At 38.6% G+C, this 8,446-nt stretch overlaps 1 pseudogene; it reads right to left on the reverse strand.

Moving 5' to 3' along the window:
• Positions 1-497: 497 nt before the first annotated feature.
• Positions 498-1,199, reverse strand: LOC115304865 (annotated as a pseudogene).
• Between the last annotated feature and the right edge of the window lie 7,247 nt (positions 1,200-8,446).

The following is an 8,446-nucleotide window of genomic DNA, read 5'->3' on the forward strand; positions in this document are numbered from 1 at the left end:
AGAGGAAAAACAGAACTGCTATTTTATAACTCTATAGAGTTCCTCTCTTTTAGCATGTTATACTACTTTTTTAGAGCTCAAGTAAATTTTTAAGTAAAATAAATCTAAAGATTTTAGAATTTCACATTTACTCAGCTTGTTATCTTTTATTTATCTATCATTCTTAAAGCAAATGGCAAATCTACTTTTCAAGGATAAAAGCCTGCTACTACTGAGTATTTCTCCAAAGTTCTGTCAACTCCAAAACCAGGAGAGGTTCACACAGTTGCAGCACTTTGCTTTTTAAGGCGACTGCACTTAACATATACATACTCAATTAACCACGTTTGTCATAAAGTGAAATTATGGCCTGTGACGTCTCATCATTGATAAGGCTGGAGTCAAGCCACTTATGTGACTTCTAGATTTATCTCTTTTAAAACGACTCTCCAAGGAAAAATTAACCAATATATGCCATTTACAGGAAAGGGAAAAGCAAAAAGAAAAAGAAACTTCCTTCATGGTCTTTCATTCATTTCATCAATGAGTACACACAAGGCGGCATCTTTCTCTATAATCTGATCTCGTCTATGACCTGAATTTTCTCTTTGCTGTTCATTCTGTCCAGTACAATTGTTGCTATCATCAGCATCCATTGGTTCAGTTTTCACTCTCATCCCTGCTTCTGAATGAGGCAAATCATCAGGCAAAGAAGCCAAGCAATTCTGAATCATCTCAATGACTTGTTCCAGATGCTTCTGAAACCGTTTGGCTTATTCAAGGCATTAACGTTTCTGCACCTCCATCATGACTCTCAAGGTCTCTCTTGCTTGGTGGGGTCGGTATTCATTTATGAGATGATGTACATGCACAAAAAGCAGCTTAAGATCTTCTAGCTTCTCTTCTCGTTTTATACTCCCAGGACTCCTTATCAAGATATCTAAGAGGTCTAAAAAATTAACAAGAATAGACATATTGAGTTTTCTCAGTTCTTTCTTGTGGTCAAACTGCATAGGATGAAGCCGCTCGATGCCCTGACTTTCTAAAGGGCGAGTGATAAGATCGTCACACTGGAACTGGTTGCCAAACATCATATAACTGTCTTTTATTGGAGGTGGAGGCTTGGGAGCTAGGCCTTCCTGAATATTTTCATCTGTATATTCCTTGATGTACTGCATTGGAGGTGGTGGAAGTGCACTCACTTATTGTGGCTCACCCATTGTGGAAGATCAAAAACCTCAGCTCAGAGTTTACACTGGAGCCGCCTTCACCTCCGCAACCAAAATCCCTCATGCTTTTTAATAATCCATAGTTAATCAATATATTTTACTAGTTTGTTGTTTCATGCTTTATTCTACTTCAAGGTTTCTCAACAGTGGCACTATACACATTTTGGATCGATGATTCTTTCTTGTGTTATGGTGTCCTATATATTTTAGGAAGTCTAGCAGTATCCCTGACCTCTGTGTACTAAATCCAAGGGACATCTCCCAAGTCATGGGGATCCAAGATGTCTCCAGAGATTGCCAATTGTCCCTTGAGAGACAAAATTTTCCCCCAGTTAAAAACTGCTAACCAGCTGAGTTGGAAAGCTGGTTCTAGCTGTTGTACCTGAGGTATCCTTTGGTAGCAGATCTACTAACAAGGATCAGAGAATGGATTGAAAAGGGTGGAACATAAACTCAGGTCATCATCTTTTAGCTGTTATATGACATTTTAATGTTTTTTGTTTTTTGTTTATTTTTGAGAGACAGAGAGAGACAATGGGAGCAAGGGAGGGTCAGAGAGACAGGGAGACACAGAATCCGAAGCAGGCTCCAGGCTCTGAGCTATCAGCACAGAGCCCAACTCGGGGCTCAAACCCATGAACTGTGAGATCATGACCTGAGCCGAAGCCGGACACTTAACCAACTGAGCCACCCAGGCGCACCTGTTATATGACTTTTTTTTAACTATATTTTGCAAATCCACCTGAACTCTTAATTTTCCCCTAATATTTGAAGATATTATTTCATTACCTTTCCTGTTGTTTATGAGTGGCCTGCTGACGGTATAAGAGAAATTCCTTTTTTCTAAAGGGATCTGGGCTTTTCTCACTGTGGTAGATCTACACAATTTCCCTTATACCTTGTATGTTTCAATATAACCACAATATGTCTAGGTATGGATTTAGTTTTCGTCCATTATGCATACTTTTAGACTGAGAATCCATGTCTTTATTCAATTCTAGAAAATATTTAGCTATCTCTCTAATATCAGTGCTCTGTTATTTTCTCTTCTAGAATTCCTTTTACATGGGCTATTATCCACATCTTTTTAAGGGTCTTTTCATACCTTTTTTTTAGGATTTTAATTTATTTATTAATATACAGTGCTATGTTAGTTTAAGATGTATAATATAGTGATTCAACAATTCTATACATTACTCATTGCTCATCAAGATAAGTATACTCATAATCCCCTTCACCTATTTCACTCATCCCTTACCCACCTCCCTTCTGGAAACCAACAGTTTGTTCTCTAGAATCAAGAGTGTGTTTTTTGGTTTCTCTCTTTTTTCTTTGATTTTTTCCCCCTTAAATTCAACATATGAGTGAAACCATATATTTGTCTTTCTTTTACTGACTTATTTCACTTAGTATTTTACTCTCTAGCTCCATCCATGTGGTTGTAAATGGTAAAATTTCATACTTTTTTGTGGCTTAATAATATGCCATTGTACATATACATATGTATATATATGTATATGTGTGTATATGTATATGTGTGTGTGTGTATATATATGTGTGTATATATATATATATATATATGTATGTATATATATATAACATCTTCTTTATTCATCCATCTATCAATGAACTCTTGGGATTTTCCATAATTTGGCTATTGTAAATAATGCTCCTATGAACATAGGGGTAGTTGATCCTTTCAAATTAGTGTTTTCATATACTTTGAGTAAATATCCAGTAGTGGGATTACTGGATCATATGATAATTCATCTGAAATGAATGTCTTGTAAGCAACATATAAATGGGTCTTGCTTTTCTATCCATTCCATCATCCTATATCTTTTGATTAGAGCACTTGGTCCACTTACATTTAAGGTAATTATTGATAGGTATGTATGTAATGACATTTTTTTACTTGTTTTATGGGTTTGTTATTGTTCTCTGTTCCATTCTTCTCATGCTGTTTTCTCTTATGGTTTGCTGGCATTCTTCAGTAATGTACTTAGATTCCTTTTTCTTTATTTTTTGCATAGCCACTACTGGTTTTTGATTTGGATTACCACTGGATTCATATATAACATTTTATGCATGTAGAAGTCTATATTACATTGGTGGTCACTTAAGTATGAATTCATTCCTTCCTCCTCTTTCTCCTCTCATCCCCATGTTTTAGATATATACTGCCACAATTTATATCCTTTTATTTTGTGAATCCCTTGGCTGATTTTTATAAATATACTTAATTTTACTGCTTTTGTGCTTCCTACTTTTCCTACTCCTTCTTATGGACTTTTCTTCCCACTTAAAAATTCCCCTTTAACATTTCTTGCAGGACTGGTTTATTGGCCATGAATTCTTTTAAGTTTATTTATTTATTCATTCATTAATTTAGAGAGAGACAGATTGGGAAAGGGGCAGAGAGAGGAGAGAGAATCCCAAACAGGCTTTGTGCTATCAGCACAGAGCCAGACACAGGGCTCGATCCCATGAACTATGAAATCATGACTGAGCTGAAGTCAAGAGTTGGATGCATAACTAAACCACTTAGGTGCCCTGGTCATGAATTCCTTTAACTTTTGTTTAGGAAAATCTTCATCTCTTCTCTTCTGAATGATAGACTTGCTGGATATAATTTTGGCTGGGGTTTTTTTTCTTTTAGCACTCTGAATATATCATGTCAATCCCTTCTGGCCTGCAAATTTTCTGCTAAAAAATCAGCTGATAGACTTAAGGAATTTCCCTTGTATATAACTGTTTTGTTTTGTTTTTTTCTGGTTGCTTTTAAAATTCTCTTTATCACTATTTTTTGCATTTTAATTATCTGTCTTGGTGTGGAGCTTCTTGGGGTGATTTGGGCAGGGTGGGGGGCACTCTCTGACTCCTATATTTGTTTCCTTTCCTAGATTTGGGAAGTTTTCAACTATTATTTCTTCAGTTAAATTTTCTGCCCCCTCTCTCTCTCTTTGCCTTCTGAGATCCCCATAAGAAGAATGTTATTATGCTTCATTGTGTCACTGAGTGGACTATGTTTATTTTCATTTTATTATTTTTTTTCTCTCATTCAGCTTTATTGCTTTCCATTAGTCTGTCCTCCAGGTCACTAACTCAATCTTTTGCTTCCTCTAATACACTATTTTTCCATCTAGTATATTTTTAATTTCAGTTATTTGATTAAGATGTTCCTCATCTTTTATCGGTTCTTTTTTATGTTTTCTATCTGTTGGGTGTCTCACTGAAGTTCTCTACTCTTTTCTCAAATCCCCAAATCCAGTGAGTATCTTTGTGACTATTATTTTAAATTTTTTATCACACATATTACTTATCGCTGTTTCATTTAGCTCTCTTGTTGTGATTTTGCCCTGTTCTTTCATTTTGGGACATATTCCTCTGCCTCCCTGGTTTGGATAACTCTCTGTGCCTGTTCCTACATGTTAGTAAGGTCAGCTACATCTCCTGATCTTGAAAGTATTGGCTTATGAAGAAGAGATACTGTAGTGCCCAGCAGTGCAATGTCCCTGTCCACCAGAATCTGCAATTTCAGAGGTTTCTCCTGTGTGTTTCCTGTGCCTTACTCTTGTGGCTAAGCTGCTTTTACCTGTAATCCAGTCATCTGCAACACTCTCATTGCCTATTGTGGGCAGGGTTTGATCCCTATGTTTTTGTGAGGCCAGTCTAGGGCCACTTCAGGTTTGAGTGAAGTCAGATCAAGCCTTTTTGCCAGAGATGTAGCAGGACCAAACTGCTGGATGTTTTCCCTGTGGTGCCTCTTGAGAAGCTTTCATTAGTGGGTGGGCCCATAATCAGACTAACTGTCTGTCCCACTTCTGGGGCCATAGTCAGACTGGTGTATTTGGTTATGTTTCCCTCCCTCTGGGGCAGGAATCACTCTGAAGTGGTACTGGCCCCTGATGGGGCTGCTTGCACACTGCAAGGCTTGTGGCACCACTCTGGATGGGCTCTGGCCAAGGGTGTATTGGAGGGGGCAGGTCCACAGGAGAAAATGGGAGGGTGCACACTATTAGCAAGGTTAGTGTAACTCTTCTGTGGGAGGAGACCGAAAGCTGAATCCTAGCTGAAGGTGGAGTGTCAACACAGGAATGCAAGGACTGGGCAAACTGTTAGCAAGTTAGGTGGAGAGTGTTGGCACTGTGTAGGCACCCAGATGCATACGTGTGTCTAGGCTGTGGGGTGCAGGAGGGAAATGAAGCCCCCACCTCCTTCACTCCTGGAGAAGTCTCTTAAAGATCTTTGCCCCTCCAGCACATGCTATGAGATTAGTAAATAAATCTTCCCATATACCCCAGACATTTTTCAAACTGCTGCATCTGCGCCATAACTCAGTGGGGTTGTTTGTTGTACTATCTCTGTAAGGGTGGAGACTATTCCCTCTCACCGCCCCCCAAGTTCTTCTAGAGCTGAGCCCTCTGATTTTTAAAGTTCCAGGTGTTAAGCACCATTGACTGAAAGAACTTGTGAAACTAGGCCCCTCTAGTTTTCAAAGCCAAATATTGAGACTTGTCTTCCTGTGTGGGATTCTGTGCCTGGGGTGCTTGGTATGAAAATCCATTTCTCTTCCCTCTCCACACCTGCAAGTTTCCTTCTTCTCAGGGACAGTCTTATGGGTCTAGTTAGTTTCCAACTGTGTCTCTGACCTTCCTACATTCTTCATTGTGGCCTCTTCTCTACAGTTCTCTGTAGATAGTTTGTTCTGCCAGTCTTCTGGGGTTATTTCTGTGTTATTTACACTGATGTGGGTGTTTTCTAGTGTATCTGGGGGATGAGGTGAGGTTAGGATCTTCCTATTCCATCATCTTTCCCTTACACTTTCATATTTCTATCTGCACTATGATAGGTGGCTTCCTCAGTGGTATCTTCTAATTCACTAATTCTCACTCTGTGTCCAGTGTGGAATTTATCTTATGTGTTGAAATTTTTCCATTTCAATGATCATTTATTACCTCCAGGATTTCTGGTTGTTTCACTTTTATAAATCTTTCTTCTTGTTTATTTCTCACTCTACTGGGTCATAATTTATTGTTCTTTGGAGGGGTGTTCTCCTTTCCTTTATCTTTGTGAAGATTCTGAACATTCATATTTTATTTTATATTTTAAAAAATTTTTTAATGTTTATTTATTCTTCAGACAGAGAGACAAAGTATGAACAAAGGAGAGGCAGAGAGAAAGGGAGACACAGAATCTGAAACAGGCTGCAGGCTCTGAGCTGTCAGCACAGAACCTGATGCGGGGCTCGAACCCATGAACAGTGAGATCAGGACATCAGCCGAAGTCAGACGCTTAACCAACTGAGCCACCCAGGCACCCCATGAACATTCATATTTTAAAGTCTTCTTTAGATTGCTATGTTATTTTCATTTTATGGGTGTGAATCCATCTCCCAATTGTTGGTTGTTTTCTCTTTTTCTTAGAATTACTTTTTCGTGTCTTGGGAATGTCAGTTATAAGTTGTATTTTGAGAGTTTATTCCCTCTCTCCCTACCTCTTTCTCTTTTATCCTTCTCCCTGTATCCCTTCTGGACTAGTGATTTTTTGGCTGCCTCCATGCAGCCTCCTGGAGCTCTCAGTATGCAACTGGAACTCATATTACATGACCCAGATCAGATACTTTCTCGGCCTTGGTCCTAGGTGAAAGTCTAAGTCTGCCTCTTCCCACTTTGATGTAAACCAGAGCCCCCAAAAGACAATCAGATAAACTTTTATTAGTCTCATTTTTTGTGGATGGCAGCCCCACCAAAACCACAGACTTTGATTCTTTACTTGGAATGGGGCCCCTTTTGTCTATATTACTCTGCAATAACTGAACCCCCTGGCCACCTCATCCTATTTCTGGACCTAGAGTCTGGCAGTCTCCCAGTTTAGCCCACTTGGCACTTTGTATTTGTTTTATTGATGCTGGGATATTTGTGAGCATAGCTTTGACTTTGAAATAGCCTCTTCTTAAATTTTTCTGTATGTAGAATGTCATTGTAAGACTTCAAAGAGTGACCTTTCAATGACATCTGAATCAGAAATTTCTTAAACCCCTTTATAGCTTAAATCTACTTCTCAACTTTACCTCGGGTCTTACTGTCAAAAAAGAAATATAATTAGTCCTTCAGTGTATTAAACTCTCCCATTTATTTCTCTCTGGACACCCTCAGCTTCTTCCATTCCCTTGGATTTTACGGACCCATTGGAAAGGCTAAACTTTCCCACCATTCATTCCAGACCATGAAGACTCTAGCCTCTCTTCACTTCTCAGTGATTCTGTGGAATAGCTCATTTGACTTGTCAAATCATTGATCTTTTGGAGTCCCTTTCCCATCCAAATCTCCAGCTCTACTCTGGTACATTCACATCCTCATAGGTCACTACAGCATCTGAAAGACATTTTTTTTCTCTATTCTAATCTGCACTACATTCCCAATGACCTCAAAAATCCATGTTGAAATTTCTTTAGAATCTTGCCTTTAAGGTTCTTATTCTCAAAGACGTCACAGAAAAGGCTCTGTTTCATCCCTAAGCTATCCGTCTCATCCCCATCTGATGGTTCAAAACTTCAGGAGTTTCCCAGGTGAAACTTCAAACCAGCCTCCATACTCCCAGAGCAGAGAGAGATTGAAGAAAGAGTCAGGTTATTCCACATTGGTAGCTGACATGTTTAATAAGCAAAGGAGCTTACATATTAGGCTTGTCTTCAGTGACTGCAAGATGAGTACATTTCCACCTGCACCAACAGAATCTGAAAAGTTTATATAGAGGTCTTACCTGGATTCATAAACCACACTATTATCTCAAGACTACAACCTTAGGGAAGCCTAGGGAAGAAGGGAAGGCAAACAGAATGCACATTCCAAAGATGGGAGGGGACAAGGAGCCTCTGATTGTCAAGATCCAGCTCATCAAGCAACAGTCTTGTCCTCTCAATGACCTCCATCAGCACCACCTTAGATAGATACTATGAATCTTTTTTCATCCTTTGTAGCATTCTGGATTTCCTCTTTTTCTTTTATCTCCATTCCTGAATCATCTTCAAAATTTATCTTCTTTGTTAGTATATTTTCATTGGTCCAATAGTTTATTAATTTAAAAAACACTGAGATTCTGCTATGCTCTAGGTTTACATTAGGCTCTAGGATAAGAAGATAAAGCAATTATTCAGATGCCAATGAAATTCTGTAGAAGTTCATAACCTAATATAATAGATAACACATATATAGAAACAAACATACTCTAGGAAT

Source organism: Suricata suricatta, chromosome 10, assembly GCF_006229205.1.
Source record: "Suricata suricatta isolate VVHF042 chromosome 10, meerkat_22Aug2017_6uvM2_HiC, whole genome shotgun sequence".
NCBI classification, from domain to species: Eukaryota; Metazoa; Chordata; class Mammalia; order Carnivora; family Herpestidae; genus Suricata; species Suricata suricatta.